The following is a 20,292-nucleotide window of genomic DNA, read 5'->3' as shown; positions in this document are numbered from 1 at the left end:
TTTTCAAATTTATTGCTGTGTCCTGCGAGGACCAGCGGAAAAGCTTTTAGCGTCCGGCCGTTCGGTCCCCCGCTTGCCTGCGGAGAAAAATTATCGCAAGGGGAAAATTTTTTTTGGCGTTGCAAAGTTGTTCAAGGGAGGGAGAGCCGCGGAAGATGACAGGGACGACCGGCCGCCTTGTCCCCCGGTTGGCAGCGGAGAAAAAATATACCAAGGGAAAATTTGTTTGCCTTCGAAAAGTTTTTCAAGGGAAAGCTGCGGAAGACGACCGGCGCCGGCCGCCTTGTCCCCGGCTTGACAGCGGAGAAACATTATAGCAAGGGGAACATTTTTTGGCTTTGAAACGTTTGTCAATGGAGAGCCGCGGAAGACGACCGGACTACCGGCCGCCTTGTCCCCCGCTTGGCAGCGGAGAAAAAATATAGCAAGGGGAAATTTTTTTTACGTTAGGAAGTTTTTCAAGGGAAAGCCGCGGAAGACGACCGGGGCGACCGGCCGCCTTGTCCCCGGCTTGCCAGCGGAGAAAAATTATCGCAGGGGAAAATTTTTTTGGCTTTGAAAAGTTTTTCAAGGGAAAGCTGCGAACGACGACCGGGCGACCAGCCGCCTTGTTCCCAGCTTGGCAGCAAAGAAAAAGTATCGCAAGGGAAACATTTTTTGGCTTTGAAAAGTTTTTCAAGTGAAGGCCGCGGACGACGACCAGGGCGACCGGTCGCCTTGTTCCCGGCTTGGCAGCGGAGAAAAATTATCGCAAGAGAAAATTTTTTTTGCCTTTGAAAAGTTTTTCAAGGGAAAGCCGCGGAAGACGCCCAGGACGACCGGCTTGGCAGCGGAGGAAAATGATCGCAAGGGAAACACTTTTTTGCCTTTGAAAAGTTTTCAAGGGAAAGCCGTGGACGACGACCGGCCGCGTGTGCCCCCGCTTGCCAGCGGAGATAAATTATCGCAAGGGAAAACTTTTTTGGCTTCGAAAAGTTTTTCAAGGGAGAGCCGCGGAAGACGACCGGCCGCGTGTCCCCCGTTTGCCAGCGGAGAGAAATTATCCCAAGGTTGCTGCTCACAAGGAAACTATTAAACCAAGAGTTCCAAATGGTGAAGTTGAAATGATCCCTTCGTAAATTTTACGGACGCCATCACGAGTTGGTTGACCGTTATGGAATAATCGTTTCACAGATGATATCGGATATGTTTCTTACGTTGTTACTACAATACCCTTCCCTTTTAATGAGTGTGACCTACCGAATTAGACTATTTACCGGGTTTGTAATGACATGAGCAACATGACAGATACCACATGTGGAGCAGGATCTGCTTACCCTTCCGGAGCACCTGCGATCACCCCCAGTTTTTGGTGGGGTTCGTGTTGCTCAGCCTTTAGTTTTCTATGTTGTTTCTTGCGTACTATTATTTGTCTGTTTGTCTTTTTTTCATTTTGAGCCATGGCGTTGTCAGTTTATTTTCGATTTATGAGTTTGACTGTTCCTCTGGTATCTTTCGCCTCTCTTTTTTTATAATTAGTATTTTGCCGATCAAAGCTAAATTACGTTAAACCCCATCAATGAAATTTCTCCATGTTTTCAATTTTATTCTCCCATTTTAATTTTTCACATTCTTCTCTATTATGACCAAAATATATTCACAATGCTTCAACTGTTTTTTTTTTTTGGACAATCAAAAAAGGCTTCCTTATCTTTACTTTTTTTAGTTTTCCAATCCACATACCCTTTTTTTTTTAATTTTTTCTTGAAAACGAACTTACAAAATGATCCAAAAATTTCTAATTACTGAGAGATAAAGTCGTATCATCAGCTTATCGAGAAATCTTAATTCAGCTATGATTTTTAATTATCTAGTTTAATTACGAACCCTTTGATATCTCTGTTTTTCGAAGTCTGAAAGCCATGATCTCTACAGGTAAAACGTAAAGGTAAGCTGATAAGGGACACTATTGTCTTATTCCTATTTTGATTTGTAACACAGTATGTAATGATTTGTAACACAGTATGTAATGTTTTACCCAGTTTATAAATGAATCGTTAAATCCAAAATGTTTCAAAGTGATTAACGAAAAATCCCATTCCAAGGAATCAAAAGCTTTGGTAAAATCTACAAAAATCATTGACCCTTAAATCAAATGTGTGTCCTCATAATCAATAATATCTTGAACATGTTGAATCTGTCTTAAATTAAAAACAATAGTAACTTAGTATATTAAAATGTAATAAATCTCTTTTTAATATATCCTGCTTGATCAGTATTAATATTTTTGTTAGTATCTTCTTAAAGCGTTTTGCTAGAAAAAAAGAAAATTATTTAAAATGTACATTTGGTAAATAAAGTTGGCCTATAATTATCCAACAACAAATTATACTGTTCGAATTATTTCGCTTCTTTACATTTATCTAATGAAATAATTTGTTATGAATTTTATATTGTAGTAAAGAATTTTGATTGGTTCCTTTATTGACTTGTGAATTAAAGTGTTTCATTCTGCCGTTGATTGCCGAAAACATATATATTTAAATTCATTGCATTTATAGCTAAAGTACATTCTTCTATTGTTACTTCTCCGTCACAGACTTATTTGTCACGTGAACTAATTTCTATATCAGTTTTACAAATAAAATTTTCGACTAAGTATGTTCTTCGACATTTTGAACTGTACAGTTGTTCATAATATTGGTTAATTTTTGTCAATAAATCGGCCTGATCTGTTGTTATATTTCCATTCTCGTCACTTAGTTAATTTATCGACTTTTTTACTTGTTACTTGTCTCTGTTTTTCTAAACCTTAAAAATATGCATTGTTTTCCCCCATATTCCACCCATTTCTCGTTTGACCTAAACTGTGCACCTCTAGATTTCTGTTCGTATGCCTTTTCTTGATTCTAGATCATTTATTTCTTCGTTTCCTCATGAGGTACTGCACCTCTTAACATATTTCTCTCTTCCGGTTGTTTTTCTAGTTCACGACTTGGTTCAATGTTTGTCTTTGTTTTATTTTTACAATGCTCTTATTTCTACTTTCAAGACGTCCCACAATAACTGAAAGTCCATACTATTATTTCCATTAGTATATTTATGAATAATGTTATGTATTACATCTTTGTATTATAACTCTTTTAGAATAGAGTTGTTAATCTTCAAATACCCCTTTCTTCTTTCTTTTAGTATGTCTTATTTTGTGTCTGATACATTATTTATGTATACATATGATTTATTTCAGATACGTTATGCCATATTTGTTTTTCTCATTAAAGTAAACTTACAAATGACTGAACATGTACAAAAATAGAGATAGTTTGTATGACTCTCAATGTGACAAATAATAATAAAAGACATAATAACAACTTGAAGTCGTATTGTTTGTTACCGTACGTCGTTTAACTATGAGAAAACTTCATTAGAAAACACTAAAATGTAAGCTTTAAAGGGCATCAGTACTATACAATATAAACGTCACAAAAGAAAAAAAAACAATGACGTGATTAATGCTACAAGACTGAAATATTATAGATCATGCGTCTCGTTCTATACCTGCCTCACCGCCCATGCAAGTCTACACTCATTCAAAAGTAAACAATCGTGTTTATGACAACATTGGTACATTTTCAGACCTGACTTTGATTTGTTCATCTTAAGAGCTAAGCCCGTAAAAACATTTCGCTATGAGTAAATTAGTAACACAAAATATTCATCAACCCATTCTGTTTTATATCAATTAAGAAATAACCGTATTGTGTTTGTCCTATGTAAAACATGGCATCTATTGTCGCAAATATAGCCGCAAGGCGTAGTAGAACTAAACAACGGATATACGCGAGGGTCAAATCAAGTTTTACAGAGACTTAATTGAAGCTTTATTTTGTTTTTGTTGCCGTTCATATTCTTTTAATCCGTTATTTTCCTATGGTAGTTGTTGTGGTTCACTCAGATCTAGTTTGTAACCCGGATTTGTTTTTGCTTTATCGATTTGTAACTATTGAACAGCGGTACACTACTGTGGCATGTATTTACTACCAGCGAACAGATAAAGTTTGTAAGATTAGGCATTCCTTTATTTATTGTGTTGTGCGCACTCTTAAAACTAGTTCACAATTTAATAGGGACTGTTTCGTATATTTCGTATAAACAATAGTATTTGTGCCGGTTACTTTTTATTTATGAAACATTCATGTCAGCAGAAATAGTGGCCTAACATTGAAATTATTGACTGATACTTTCTACGAGTGTATAATTCATTTATAATAGTAGATATTTGTAGATTTCAGTAACTTTACAGTGTATTATTGAAAGTGAAGTCAATGGTAAATTGAAAAAGTCAGAAAAAACTTCCGTATACATGATTGTAAACATGTTATTCTGAGAACGCATCATTTTGTTGGTATAAAAACTAAACGATCATCATACGCGTAAACCACTTGAATAAATGTACTTAAATGAAAATGAAACTCAATCTTATTGATGCTAGTGAAAAATCTAACTATATCTTGCATCTGTAGTACATTCATTACCGATGTAAATATTTCACATGAAATACGGAATCAATTATATTTTTGTCACTTTATAGAGTCCTTCTTGGGATTCTATCACTTCATTTTACAATGTTGACGTGCTTGTAATTAGATTGCGTATTTTTGCAGAAAATATAAGACATGTCTTACATGAAACGTTTATTTGTCATGGTTGTGCACATAACTTAAAGGAAAACAGTTGTTTTTATTAGAATTTTAACTTCGTACATAATATGTCTTCCAACGTTTTGATACTTACGCCACTAATGAGTCTGGTAGAACTTACTTAGGAGTTGGTTTTTTGTATGTGAGAAAACATGACATTTTTACATATTGTGTCTGTTTGTTTTGTTCACGCATCGTTGCCAATATAATAGAACTTGATGCGACTGTCATACAAGTCAGAGGAAATTTCTTATGAATATTAAAGGAAAATCATTGAACAACCCAAAAAGTTATGTTTTGTTTTGGTTCTTTTTGTATATAAGATGGTTCTATAAAATTCCCCTTCACATAAATACAAAGTCTTCCAAAAGTTACTAACAACACGTTGATGTTTCAATACCCTAATAAACGATTTAGAAGACAAAATATGATATCAAACATAAACAGTGGAAATTCCCTTCATATCGTGTCGGTAAACACATTTGTGATGTTGACAATACAACATATGCAGTACTAGGAAATTCTCTATATATCGTTTCGGTCAAACAATTAGTAATGTTGACCATACAACATATTCAGTGCCAGGATATTACCTACATATCGTGTCGGTCAACCGATTGTGATGTTGATCATACAAAATATATTTCAATGAAGAAATGTTTTTATAAATGGAACAATTCAATGTATCGTTTAAATCATCATTAAGATTGTGATTCATGTCATTGATTCGTTCATGTCATCATTTTTATCTCTTTTATCATTTTAATGTGTCGTGTATGTCATCTTTTGTGGGTTGTATCATGTTTTTGTATCGTTTAAGTCGTCAAAAATCGTTTTGCTTCATGCCATTGTGTCGTGTACGTCCTCATTAGTATGTTGTATCATTTTACTATGTCGTTTATGTCATCATTTATATTGTGCACCATATCTTGTGTCGTTTGTAAGGCTTATTATAACTAACCACAGATGAGATTAAAATTTGGATGGAATCACTGAAGTGTGGGTAATTGAATGAGAGGACATTATCAATACATCTGTGACGGGATTGCTTCCCTTAGAACATTTAGTAGATACTTAGTCAGCTGTAAGCGGCTGAGCTAAGGAAGTACTTCTTAGCATTTGTTGCTTAATTCCACAGTTACAATATAAATATTTAAAACAATCAAGTAGGGAGATTATACAAAAAGGGAAAATCTGTCAAAAAAAATAGAAAACAACATGTCCCAATCATATCAGATTCTGTAATTTAAAAAAAAAAGAGATCGGAATCTACTTATCATAAGTGTTAAACACTTGTATCAATATAATTAAAAGTAAATCGAACCTTTCTATCAATGAATCTTAGTTCCAAACGTTTTTCATTAGGGGCAAGTCGAGCGCCAATTCAGTTGATCGCGTTCGTGGAAAGGGGTTGTGATTGTAGTTACCACATAATGAAAATATCCGCTATCATCTGTTAAACCTTTATGTCATAATGGTAATCCCACCCGTGATGGCGTCCGTAAGATGTAGCAAGGGATGATTCCAACTTCACAATTTGGAACTCTTGGTTTAATAGCTTCCTTGTAAATTAAGCGGTTTGTTTTTCTTAATTGGGTCAATATCCTTAATGCGCCTCAAAATGAGGAACTCAAAAGTTTTGTGTAAACAAAAAATCTCTGCGTAGTGATATTGGACATGTTTCAGTTTTTTACAAATGACTGAGCTTAACTATTTGTGGAGATTTGGAAAGTAGAGAAACATAGAATAAATGTGTAAAAACTATGGAGCAATTAAATGTGTTCAAGTATTTAATTTTCAAAGAACTTATTGTGTTAAAAAAGGGATTTTTACCACGAGAAGCCGCATCACGAAAGAATTTTTGGGGTATGATAATTGACGGAAAAAGAAATCTCACTTCGTACCCCGAAAATTTACCCACATATGTGAAAATGCCACAGCTTCGACACGAGCTATCATACATATCCAAGTTTACGATATGAACTGAGCTACAGGAAAAAAACGTTACCATGACCACCTATGGAAAAAAATTAAAGATATTGACCCAATTATGTGGTCCGTGTTCCCATAAGATACATGCAAATGTCTGTTGTTGTGTTTTGATCCGTATTTTAGCGGAGAAATAGCTTACCTGGACCTTACATTTTTTAATGACTTCCGTATCTATTGTTCAAATGATACAACGACAGGGTTAGTGTCTCTTCTATTGTTCGGATGATACGACGACAGGGTAGGTGCCGCCTATATTGTTGTAGGATACGACGACAGGGTAGATGTCTCCTTATTGTTCGGATAATACGACAACATGGTAAGTGTCTCCTCTATTGATGGATGCTACGAAGTCAGGGTAAGTGCGTCCTCTATTGTTCTGATGATACGACGTCTGGGTATGTGTCTCTTCTATTGTTTAAATGATACGACGTTAGGGTAAATGCCTCCTCTATTGTTCGGATGATTCGACGACAGGGTAGGTGTCTCCTCTATTATTCGGATGATACGATGACAGAGTAGGTGTCTCCTCTATTGTGCGGATGATGCGACGACAGGGTAGGTGCCTCCTTTTTTGTTTGGATGATTGGACGTCAGGGTAGGTGTCTCCTCTATTGTGCAGATGATGCGACGACAGGGTAGGTTTCTCCTCTATTGTTCGGATGATTGAACGTCAGGGTAGGTGTCTCCTCTACTGTGCGGATGATGCGATGACAGGGTATGTGCCTCCTCTATTGTTCGGATGATTCGACGTCAGGGTAGGTGTCTCCTCTATTGTTCGGATGATACGACGTCAGGGTAGGTGTCTGCTCCATTGTTCGGATGATACGACGTTAGAGTAAGTGTCTCTTCTATAAGTCGGATGATACACTTACTCTAACGTCGTATCATCCGACTTATAGAAGAGACACTTACTCTAACGTCGTATCATCCGAACAATGGAGCAGACACCTACCCTGACGTTAGAGTAAGTGTCTCTTCTATAAGTCGGATGATACGACAACAGGGTCGGTGCCGCCTCTATTGTTGTATGATACGACGAAAGGGTTGGTGTCTCCTCTAATGTTCGGATGATACGACGACAAGACAATTGCCTCCTCTATTGTTTGAATGATACGACAACAGGGTAAGTGTCTCTTCTATAAGTCGGATGATACGACGACACGGTCGGTGCCGCCTCTATTGTTGTATGATACGACGAAAGGGTTGGTGTCTCCTCTATTGTCGGATGATACGACGTTAGAGTAAGTGTCTCTTCTATAAGTCGGATGATACGACAACAGGGTCGGTGCCGCCTCTATTGTTGTATGATACGACGAAAGGGTTGGTGTCTCCTCTATTGTTCGGATGATACGACGGCAAGACAATTGCCTCCTCTATTGTTTGAATGATACGACAACAGGGTAAGTGTCTCTTCTATAAGTCGGATGATACGACGACACGGTCGGTGCCGCCTCTATTGTTGTATGATACGACGAAAGGGTTGGTGTCTCCTCTATTGTTCGGATGATACGACGGCAAGACAATTGCCTCCTCTATTGTTTGAATGATACGACAACAGGGTAAGTGTCTCTTCTATAAGTCGGATGATACGACGACACGGTCGGTGCCGCCTCTATTGTTGTATGATACGACGAAAGGGTTTGTGTCTCCTCAATTGTTCGGATGATACGACGACAAGGCAAATGCCTCCTCTACTATTCAGATGATACGAAGAAATGGTATGTGTCTTTTCTATTGATCGGATGATACGACGACAGGGTAGGTGTCTCCTCTATTGATCGGATGATACGACGTCAGGTTAGGTGTCTCCTTTATTGTTCGGATAATACGACAACATGGTAAGTGTTTCCTCTATTGATGGATGCTACGAAGTCAGGGTAAGTGCGTCCTCTATTGTTCTGATGGTACGACGTCTGGGTATGTGTCTCCTCTATTGTGCGGATGATGCGACGACAGGGTATGTGCCTCCTCTATTGTTAGAATGATTCGACGTCAGGGTAGGTGTCTCCTCTATTGTGCGGATGATGCGACGTCAGAGTAGGTGTCTCCTCTATTGTGCGGATGATTCGACGTCAGGGTAGGTGTCTCCTCTATTGTGCGGATGATGCGACGACAGGGTAGGTGCCACCTCCATTGTTCGGATGATTCGACGTCAGGGTAGGTGTCTCCTCTATTGTTCGGATGATACGACGTCAGGGTAGGTGTCTGCTCCATTGTTCGGATGATACGACGTTAGAGTAAGTGTCTCTTCTATAAGTCGGATGATACGACAACAGGGTCGGTGCCGCCTCTATTGTTGTATGATACGACGAAAGGGTTGGTGTCTCCTCTAATGTTCGGATGATACGACGACAAGACAATTGCCTCCTCTATTGTTTGAATGATACGACAACAGGGTAAGTGTCTCTTCTATAAGTCGGATGATACGACGACACGGTCGGTGCCGCCTCTATTGTTGTATGATACGACGAAAGGGTTGGTGTCTCCTCTATTGTTCGGATGATACGACGACAAGGCAAATGCCTCCTCTACTGTTCAGATGATACGAAGACAGGGTAAGTGCCCCCTATTGTTGTATGATACGACGACAGGGTAGGTGTCTACTCTATTGATCGGATGATACGACGATAGGATAGGTGTCTCCTCTATTGTTCGAATGATACAACGACAGGGTAGGTTTCTCCTCTATTGATCGGATGATTCGACGTCATGGTAAGTACATCCTCTATTGTTCGGATGATACGACGATAGGGTAAGTGCCTCCTCTGTTGTTTTGATGATACGACGACAGGGCAAGTGTCTCCTCTATTGTTTGGATGATACGACGACAGGGTAAGTGCCGCCTCTATTGTTCAGATGATACGACGACAGGGTAAGTGCCCTCTATTGTTCGGATGATACGACGACAGAGTAAGTGCCTCCTCTATTGTTTGGATGATACGATGACAGGGTGAGTGCCGCCTCTATTGTTCGGATGATACGACGAGAGGGTAAGTGCCTCCACTATTGTTCGGATAATACGACGATAGGGTAAGTGCCTCTTCTTTTGTTCAGATGATACGACGACAGGGTAGGTGTCTGCTCTACTGTTCGGATGATACGACGACAGGGTAAGTGCCTCCTCTATTGTTCGGATGATACGACGACAGGGTAAGTGCCTCCTCTATTGTTCGGATGATACGACGACAGGGTAAATTTCTGTTCTATTGCTTGGATTAATGTGTTCAAGCTAGTCACCAAACATTGAGTTATTTAGTAGGAAGACGTCTTTTATATAGTGAAATGAGACTTTAAATTCGTGCAATAAGTATTTACAATGAATAGTTTGGTCGTGTATGTTTTTTTATGAAATTGATTATACTTTATTCGTATCTAATGACGTGTATTGCTTATTCATTCATTCATGCATGACATATAACAATCATCCCAGATGATGAACTATATATCGTCTATGTTTTCATACCCTTATTCAATCAACAACTCAACATTAAGATTTGAACATTTTAACAAACATGAAGTATAATGATACAATCTTTATATTTACTGTTACATGCATTTTATCCGATGAAGATATTGGTTTGATAAACTTTGTGTCTTTAAGTCAACCATACTAGTACACAATAAACAATTCAACATTAAGATTCAAACATTTGAGGTATATGAAAACTTTCTAAATATGACCATTTTTATGTAGCTACTACATCAAAAGCAATGAGACCTTTAGAACAATATTATGGGAAATAACTTTTACAGATCAACCTTATCTGTATCGCTGTTTGTTTGGTTGTTGTTATAACTTTCATTGGTCCTTCTATAACCATATCAACACAATTAATTCATCGCTTGATTAATTTTACAAAAACATAAAAAGGTCTACATAATGTTTAATGCAAAGCTAACGAATTTAAAGAATTACAACCATTTCTACATAGCCTATTCCTTTCTGTTTTGACATTCTGCAATTTCAGGCAATCATTGCCAGTTTGGCCTTTGTTTAATTACATTGTTCGTCACTTTCAGGCAATCATTGCCAGTTTGGCCTTTGTTTAATTGAATTGTCCGTCAATTTCAGGCAATCATTGCCAGTTTGGCCTTTGTTTAATTACATTGTCCGTCAATTTTAGGCAATCATTGCCAGTTTGACCTTTGTTTAAATACATTGTCCGTCAATTTCAGGCAATCATTGCCAGTTTGGCCTTTGTTTAATTACATTGTCCGTCAATTTTAGGCAATCATTGCCAGTTTGGCCTTTGTTTAATTACATTGTCCGTCAATTTCAGGCAATCATTGCCAGTTTGGCCTTTGTTTAAATACCTTGTCCGTCAATTTATGTTAAGATAATGTTATACCTAATCGTTTCCTCTTGCTACAAAATTGTACTATAGTTTTGTATGTTCTTTCTGACGTAGCTCGAATTAGTATTTTGAACCTTAAGCAAACAATCATCAAGACTAAACACACAAGACTTACAACAAAAAATAAGAATTTCGACTCAAGAAAACCAATATCGATATGTAGATCTTCAAAATAAGTTTATTTGAAATTAAGGGTCTCTTGCTATGTAATCGTCATAAGGTATGCAAATTCACAGTAAGTCAACTGTTTCTGTTCTTATACAACCTTGGCATTCAAAAATTTGGCTTTGAGCGTTCCTGATAAAGGTAAATCCATGAAAGCGCTTCGGACGAATGAAATTTTTAACGCGTCGTATGTGCATATTTTGAATTGATTTCGGTACTCAATCATTTTTTTGCATAGACAATGTTTTATGAAAAAAGTGTGTACGGTACATTAAGGTAACAATACCGATGTTGACATCTCATAAATCGATAAAGAAGACAAATCCAGGTATCAAACACTAAATGTTGGATTCGCATGCACCGCAATAGGAGTGATACCGAGTGCATGGACAGGGAATAAAGTAAAATAACAAAAATACAGAAATCGAAGGAAAATTCAAAACAGAAAGTCCCTTACCAAATGGCAAAATCAAAAATTTAAAACATCAAACGAATGGGAAACAACTTGGTACAGGTCAGCTTCTCCTGCTATGTACCCATCATCCCAATGCAAACCCATACCTAGTCAAAATGGCGCAATCGAGAAAAGCAAACACTCATTAAACTACAGATTAGATAATTATTCAGGTATCTAAATATCTAAGACCGGGAAAAATTTGCAGCTAGTGAGTTGAGACATAGACACATCGTGTCTGATATAGGACTTTCTGGTTTTTTTTTTAATTTTCCTTGGAGGTCGGTATTTTTTCTATTTTACTTTCAACTAATTCGTGGTGTTTATCGTTCAACTTGTATAGTGTAGATTTCAGTCGTTCCTCGTCAGATATCTGATGGAGCAGTTTGTGTATACAGAAAACACCGCTGCAAGTTATAACATGTACGAGCGTGAAATACAATTTGAAGTATGTAAAAGAGAGGCGAAAGATACCAACGGGACATTCAATCTCATAAGTCAAAAATAAACTGACAACGCCATGGCTAAAAAAGAAAAAGACCAACAGACAAGCAATAGTACACAAAACACAACATAGAAAACTAAAGACTGAGCAACACGAACCCCACCAAAAAGTGGGGGTGATCTCAGGTGCTCCGGAATGGTAAGCAGATCCTGCTCTACATGTGGCACTCGTCGTGTTGCTCATGTTAGTGCAAACCCGGTAATAAGTCTAATTCGGTAGGTCACATTCAGGAAAAGGGGACGGCATTGTAGGTTACGACGTTAAGAACATATCTGCTATCATCTGTGAAACGGATATTCCGTAACGGTCAACCAACTCGTGATGCATATGGCGTCCGTAAAATTTACGAAGGGATGATTTCAACTTCACCACTTGGAACTCTTGGTTTAATAGCTTCCTTGTGAGCAGCAACCCTCTATCAAAGAAATCATGATAGAAAATACAAACCCTAGAGTATTGTATCAACTGGGAGATATATACTCCGTATGCAGGCGACGCCATACAATGGTATAGAGGATACGTTTTGAGAAATAGATAGTTGAGAGGACATAAGTAATATATCTGAAAGGGACATTATTGAACAACCTAAGAATTTTTTGTTGTATTTTTTTTTTTTGTATTCAAGATGGTTCTGTAACAGTCTGCTTCATATGAATACAAAAACAAGTCGGTCAATAATGGTACGTAACAAGTCGGTCAATAGTGGTACGCAACAAGTTGACATTTTAATCGCCCAATTGAAGATGTATTAAACAAAATTGATCATGCTTGTCTATTGCTTGAGTTTGACACGTTTATGTAATTATAAGTATGCATGTTATTATCGTTAAGACCGTAGAAATACATCGCAACCGTAACCTCTCTGAGATGATCTTATTTCATTCGATGATATATATATATATATATATTTCTCTAATTCTTCGTCAATTTATCCCTTTCTGCACCCATTGTATAAAAAAAAATTTAATCAACGTGTGGTTCGTTTGATCTCAGTTCTTCATTGGTTAAAATCCGATTATGACGTCGAATTTTCTTGCTTTCCTCTGAATTTCCTATTATGACGGCATGAAAAAAGGCGACCATGCCTGATGACGTCACATAGAAAGAACACATCTTTTTGCAGATCATTCGAAAAGAAGAAATAAATTTGCCTGCGTATTGATTGAAAATCATTAGAGAAACAGATTCCACCACCAAATCTCGTGTAATACGATATTTATCCACTCTCGGCAGTTAAATTTTAAATATTTAAAACGCTCGGCGAGCCTCGCGTTTTAAATTTGAAAATCTAACTGTCCCGAGTGGATAAATATCGTATCACACTCGATGCAGTGGTAGAATCTATATATATATGAAGTCCGAAAAGTTGTACCGCAAAGATAAAGACCCGTTGCTGGGCAACACTTCAATTTCAATAAAAAAGGTCAAGGATCGATCAAGGAATATGAAAAAAATAAAAAAAAGAACAAACCATTCTGCCAAATTAATAGTAAAGTACTTGTTTAGATCATATCTGCTATTGTTTGTTTTAAAAAGAGATGGGAAGATACCTATCATAAGTGTTAAACATTTGTAACAATATAATTTAAAGGAAATCAAAACAGAATATCAATAAATTTTAGATCCAAACTTAATTTCATTTTCATGTTTTAATATATACACTTCTCAGTGGTCGTATGTGGATATGTTTAGGCTATCATGTATACATTTTCCAGTGGTCGTATGTGAATATGTTCAGGTTTTAATGTACACGTTTTCCAGAGGTCGTATGTGAATATGTTAAGATTTTAATGTATACATTTTCCAGAGGTCGTATATGAACATGGTGAATATTTTTAGGTTTTAATGTATACGTTTTCCAGAGGTCGTATGTGAATAAGTTAAGGTTTTAATGTAAACATTTCCCAGAGGTCGTCTGTGAATATTTCAATTGATTTCGATACTTGATTTGTTTTTTGGCGCATAAAATGTTTTTATAAAATATGAAATTGTTCGTTACAATAAGGCAACAGTAGTTTACCGATGTTCAAGTCTCGGAAATCGAGTTAGAAGACAAAATAAGGTGACAAACACAAACTGATTTCCCAAACTACAACAGGAGCGAGACCGGTTGCATGAACAGGGTAAGCATTTACTCAAATGCATCCATTATTCCAAATACAATCCCATACCTAGTCAAAGTGTCACATTTGTATACAAAGGCTGCAAAAACATGCGGCTAGTGAGTTGAGACACATATATATCATATCGGTCTACCAATTTGTTATGTTGACCATACAACTTATGAAGAGCCAATTTCAGTCGTTCCTCATTACATTTCTGTTGAAGCAGTTTTTGTATAAGGGAAAACACCTTATGCAGTCCTTATAGTGCATAAGCTGATTTTGGCAATTTGCTCTAGAAAGTTGATCTCATCACGTTTGTCATAGATTTAATTTGAAGTCGTTCCTTTATTATTATATCGAGGACAAGATCAAGGTATTCACATATTCTTATTATCATGAAGAACTTAGGAAAACCATAATTTCTCGTAGGTGTTTTAATTCCATTTGATAATATATTTCTACTCTGATAAGTTTTACAAAGATATTGATCCAACCTGTCGTTGAGGTCTTGGATATACATTATTTACTCAATACATCAATATCAAATTAAATTATTTGAAGCAGTCGTTTACGGAAGCTGAAGCAAAGAGAGGAATTTTAAAGTACTTGTCCAGATAATATCTACTATTGTTTATTTTTAAACGAAGAGACGGAAGCTACTTACCAAAAGTGTAAAACACTTGTATAAAAGAACTTGAAAGGAAATTGAAACACAACTTAAAAGAATCATAATTTCGAAACCTCACTCTATTCTTTATTTATAAACATTTAATTTTTTTTTTTTGTACCTGATAATTCATTTGCACTTATAACTGTTCATATGAAACACGTTTTATAGAATATTTTCATCTTTAAAGGAAGCAAAACAATCCAATTACGTTAATATAAAACTTAGCAGATTCGTTATTATTGCCAATGAGGCAACTTTCCATAAAGCAAACGGCAAACATTTGAGCTATGATAGGTCACAGAACGGTCTTCAACTTTCAGAATAAACCATACCGTACAAAAAAGTAAAAAAGAACCCTGGTTTGTACATGTAATTTTTTTTTATAAAGCAACGATAAAGGAAATGTAATATGTGATAAGCGTCTACTCAATATTCTGACCACACCTGTTTACACGAAGAATTTAGAGTCAAGACTGTGAAATTGAGAGATAAAATTATGACAGAAAAGAAATACTTATAAATGGAACGATGACTTTAAACTTTAATGTAGAGAATCGCTTTTTGGTAATACTAGAAATAATTGCGCTAAGTGCGCTTATGAAAAGCAGGCATTGTCTACATGGTAAAATACACAAAGAGACAATTTCATCGAAGTAAAGTATTTATTCACCAAAGAATATAGAAAAAAGATTGTTTTAACTGATTAGATTAGTTAATTGCACTTTTCATTGTAAAGTAAAAAAAAAAAATCATCTTTTATTATTTTTTTCATGTAAGATGTCCTCAAGTTGTTCTTATTGATTATAAACTTTTTGTTTTTATCAACTTTAACAAAATAGATTTATTTCTTTGATAACATAATTATAATGCTATTGATAAAATCATTTATCAAGAGTAACATACATTGTTCTCTATTGTGTGGCGTTTACATGTTTCAGTTAATACTTAACACTCGTGCATGTTCACACTATAAGGTTACATTAGTAAAGGTGTGTTTTTAATACAATAACTACTCTAACAGAATTATGACAAAGACAGAAATCAACACTATAAATAAGAAGATGTGGTATGAGTGGCAATTATACAACTCTCCATCCAAGTCACAATGTATACAAAATCAATTATAGGTCAAAGTACGGCCTTCGAAACGGAACCTTGACTCACACCGAACAGCAAGCTATAAAGGACCCCAAAATGACTAATGTAAAACAATTCAAACAGAAAAAACCAACGGTCTAATCTAAACAAGAAACGAGAAACGAGAAACACCTATGAACCACACCAACAATTGACAACCACTGAACCACAAGCTCCTGATTTAGGTCAGGTTCATAAAAATGCAGCGGTTTTAAACGTTTTAACAGGCGCCAACCTTCATCCTAACTTGAGACAGTAGTGTAACATTACGATATAAAAATACACACTATAAAACATCAATTGAAATTGCTTAACTCGATCAAAAAGACATTTAAACAAAAACAAGTAAACATACACTGAACGAAAAATTTTGATCTATGACACAATATATATACAATATTAAAACGTAGGTGCCTATATAACATAGACGTTACATTAATAAAAGAACGTACACAGGTAAATTTAAATATAATAATTGTGTTGTTAGGAGTACCGAAGTAAACATTTTTTACAAAATAAATTTGTAAAATACGAGTACAGAAGTGAAAATTTATCGTCATACTAAATACAAAGGTGGTACAAATTAAAAATAGTGAGACGAGATATTACACAAAATAAGTAAAAATTGAATTACAGAAATGCATTACAAATCGTGTCAACAGGTCAGTACACGAAAGTACGATTTGAGAGTACTCGCAGTTACTGAAAGCTAGTTAAAAGCAAAAAACAATTAACAATAAAAAAGCATGCATCAGAGACTAAAATCAATTAAAAAACATCCCAGGGATTTAGTGTTTTAACGCCATGGACAGTCAAAGAAGACATGACTTGTGCAATGCCAAAATAAAAAGGCTGTAGGATCGTTAGGATTTATTCTTATAAAAAATATGTATAATGTCATATATAGATAAAGCAATCTCTAAATAGAAAATTAACGTGGATGTGTATTTAACATCCCAGAAACCATTCGAAAATAATACAAATTTAGTTATGTTTTAATTTGTGATGACAAAATCGATGTTAACAATATTCATAGATCTTTCTACAACATTAATAAGATAAACATTACTTATAAGTTTGTTTAAAGGTTCGATAAGTTTCCGAAGTGTACATTTTTGTATATGCAAGGACATTAATTAACTAATAAATTTGTACAAGAGTACTAGAAGGGGTCGGAAATCATGCATACATTTGATTTTATCTTAAAATGAAGCTATAGCTGGTAATTTTGTTTCAAACGTTTGATTTTTTAAAGAGTAAAAGGAAAATTGTGTTTGTGGTATTACATTTACCAAGTATATTTCCTATTGCAATATTATAAAACAAAAAACCTTTGACTCAACTACCCCTTACACAAAATATACTCCTTTCCAAAATTAAAGACAAATCAACATAATTGGTATCACTTTGCTTCATAAACCAAAATGGCCAACGTGGATATACTAATTTCTTGTTAAAGTGGGGGGACAACTCATTCTTTGTTTAAAAACTCTTATAAAAATAATACTCCAAATGACATTATCAAGATGCTTGATTTCTAAATTAACAACATGTTTGTTACGTTTGGAGGACGTTCTTTTTTACAACCAATCGGCTTTCCAATGGAACCAGATGTGCTCCTCTTCTTGTCGACTTGTTCTTTTATTCATATGAGGCAAAATAAATACAGGAGCTTCCAAGGAAGAATAAAAAGAAAGCTAGCATTTTCTTATAATTTTATGTTTTGCTATATGTCCTATAAAAGAATAATTCAAAGTTTGGTGACTATGTTAAAGGCATTTATCCCTTCGAACTTGAAGAAAAGGATATGCATGATACAGTTAATTCTGCCTCACATCTTGACTTTCCTCCTATTAAATATTTAGAAGTAGTAAATAGGCAGCCTGGTGAATCTCATTTAAAGTTTGTACGATCACAATTGAATTAAATTGGATTAAAAAATTACAGACAGTCTACCCTCTCGGTCTTAATGATAATATCATGGGAATTGATAATATATCAAGAACCGATTCTGTTAACATTTTGGATATAGTTTCTAAAACTGTTCGTAAAAACCGTTCTCATGGGCGTAGAAAAAATCGCAATCAAAGAAAATTTCGGACCAACCATACAAATACTTCTGACCTAATTTCTATTTCAAAAAACAACGGCAGACATTATCTATTAACCAAGCTCTGTTCTTTACCTATAAATAAATTAAATAAAATTTTAGAGGATTGCAACACAATTTCATATTGCAGTCCTAAGTATGAAATCGTTCAAATTATAATGGCATATTGTTATTCTAAACTGTTTCCCAAAATTGATCGCCCTGAAGATCATAAAAAACATTTTATTAAAATAAAGTATGTCAATAAAGGTTTTGATTTTGTAAATATTGCCGGTATTTTTAACGACCATTCTGTTAAAGAACAAATTCCTGGATATTTTGATAATACTGAACTCCCTCTTATTTGTTATTTATACAAGAAATCTACCTGACAATTTGTGTATAATTATAGCAAAGTCTGTAAAGATGTAAATATCAGTGAAAATACACCTACGTCATGTAATTCCGAATACAGTTATGGCCCCATTTCCCATGTTATAACAGTAGACCTTAACATCGTTCGCGACCGAGAGTTGAAATCATTCCTCACTAAAGGACCTAAATATCATCCACGACTCATTTCGTGCTTACTGTTTGAAATGGATAAAACGGGAAAAAGTTGACAAAAAATCTTTGGACTCTCTTTAATTCAGTAATGAAGATAGTTGATATACGTATACAACATTTTAAAGAACATTTTACTCTTAACAACAACCATAAAAATCCTATTTCTCGTATCAAACATAAACTAAAAGAACTAGCCAAGGAATTTGTTTTTGTCCCGGCTAATAAAGCTACTAATAATATCATTATAGTTTGACGTAAATTTTACATTGAGGTTCTGCAAAAGGAAATCACGAATTCACCAACATTCCAACTGACTTCATTTTCAGAAAACGATATCTGTAACAAACATACACTAGCTACTTCTTTACAAGCAGAACCAAATACAATGAAAGTCCCAACTACGTACTGGCTTCCGAAGCTACACAAATCACCTTACACATATAGATTTATTTCGTCTTCAAGTCATTGTTCCACTACTAAATTGTCTATTATACTTACTAGTACACTTGATACTATAAAAAACCTGATAATAAATTGTTCAAATAAGGCCTTTGAAAATAGTGGAATTAACTGTTTTTGGAGTGTCAAAAACTCGTTGGAAGTACTTGATAAATTGCATGCATATATTGGTGATTTTGAATCTGTTCAAAGTTTAGATTTTTCTACTCTATATACCACTTTGCTTCATATTCTTATTAAGAAAAAATTCACACACCTAATTAAATGGGCATTTAAAAAGTCGGAATGCGAATAATTATGTTCAAACTCTTTTAGGTCATTTTTTAGTAACAACAAACAAAAGAGCTATGTCAATTGGACATGCTTTGATACTATATCTGCCCTTGAATTTTTACTTGATAACATTTTTGTTCGCTTTGGAGATTCCGTATATCGTCAAGTTATCGGAATTCCAATGGGGACTAACTGTGCACCACTTATTGCGGACCTGTTTTTGTATTGTTATGAGTTAAAATTTATGACTAAAATCAGCAAAGACCCATCTCAATAATGACGACTTCAGTATGTACTAAAGAAATTTATCCTGTTGAACTTACTTTCAATAAAGCTAATACTAACAAGGACCACTGTCCTTTCCTCGATCTTGATATCTATATCATTAACGGGAAGCTTAATACAAAAATTTATGATAAAAGAGATGACTTAAACAGACTTATTAAGAAGGGATATAGTTACGATACTGTTGTCAGGTCATTAAAGATTGCATATTTTGGCTTTAATTTTGATTCACTTATAGGGTCTTTGCATCGGAATCAGTTGTTGGCATGACACAAGTTATGTTATTCTCATATATTTTATGATGGTATAATACTAAACTCCTAATGGGAGGGATTGTGCTTGATTTGCATATGATGAAGACATAATCTTTCAATCAGTTTAATTGAGGTCTGGAGCTGGCATGTCAGTAACTGCTAGTAGTCTGTTGTTATTCATGTATTATTGTCATTTTGTTTATTTTCTTTTGTGTCCTATTCTGACATCGGACTCGGACTTCTCTTAAACTGAGTTTTACTGTGCGTACTTTTGTACGTTTGTTTTTTTTTCTACATTGGCTA

This window comes from Mytilus californianus, unplaced genomic scaffold, assembly GCF_021869535.1.
Source record: "Mytilus californianus isolate M0D057914Y unplaced genomic scaffold, xbMytCali1.0.p SCAF_13, whole genome shotgun sequence".
NCBI lineage: Eukaryota > Metazoa > Mollusca > Bivalvia > Mytilida > Mytilidae > Mytilus > Mytilus californianus.
Note: the sequence above shows the minus strand (reverse complement) of the source record.